At 62.3% G+C, this 273-nt stretch overlaps 1 protein-coding gene across 1 annotated transcript in view; it reads right to left on the bottom strand.

Annotated features, from left to right (window-relative positions):
• SCUBE3 (signal peptide, CUB domain, EGF-like 3) overlaps positions 1–273 on the bottom strand; it is a 34943-nt gene that overhangs the window by 22868 nt on the left and 11802 nt on the right. The gene's annotated exons all lie outside the window — the stretch shown is intronic.

The raw sequence follows: 273 nt of genomic DNA, 5'->3' as shown, positions 1-273 counted from the left end.
CGAGCCCGCCTTTCCTTTCTTCTCCTCGGGCTCGTCCTCCCCCGGGAGAGGAAGGCAGAGCCGCCCGCCCGCGCCTCCTCCCAGCTGTGTAAATCTCCCCCCTCCCCGAGGAGCCTGCAAAGATCCCGGTGATGGCAGTTAATGCAAAGCGTATGTGTCCCTAATCCCTTCCCCCTCCTCCTCCTCCCAGTGATGAGCTCATTAATGACCCCTCTGCAGACACTAATTAGAAGAGAGCATGAGCTGCGGGCGGAGGGAAGGGGGGCGGTCCCG

Source organism: Chaetura pelagica, unplaced genomic scaffold (genome assembly GCF_000747805.2).
Source record: "Chaetura pelagica isolate M959 unplaced genomic scaffold, ChaPel_1.0 scaffold757, whole genome shotgun sequence".
In the NCBI taxonomy this organism is placed as follows: Eukaryota; Metazoa; Chordata; class Aves; order Apodiformes; family Apodidae; genus Chaetura; species Chaetura pelagica.
This window is presented reverse-complemented; position numbering and strand designations above follow the sequence as displayed.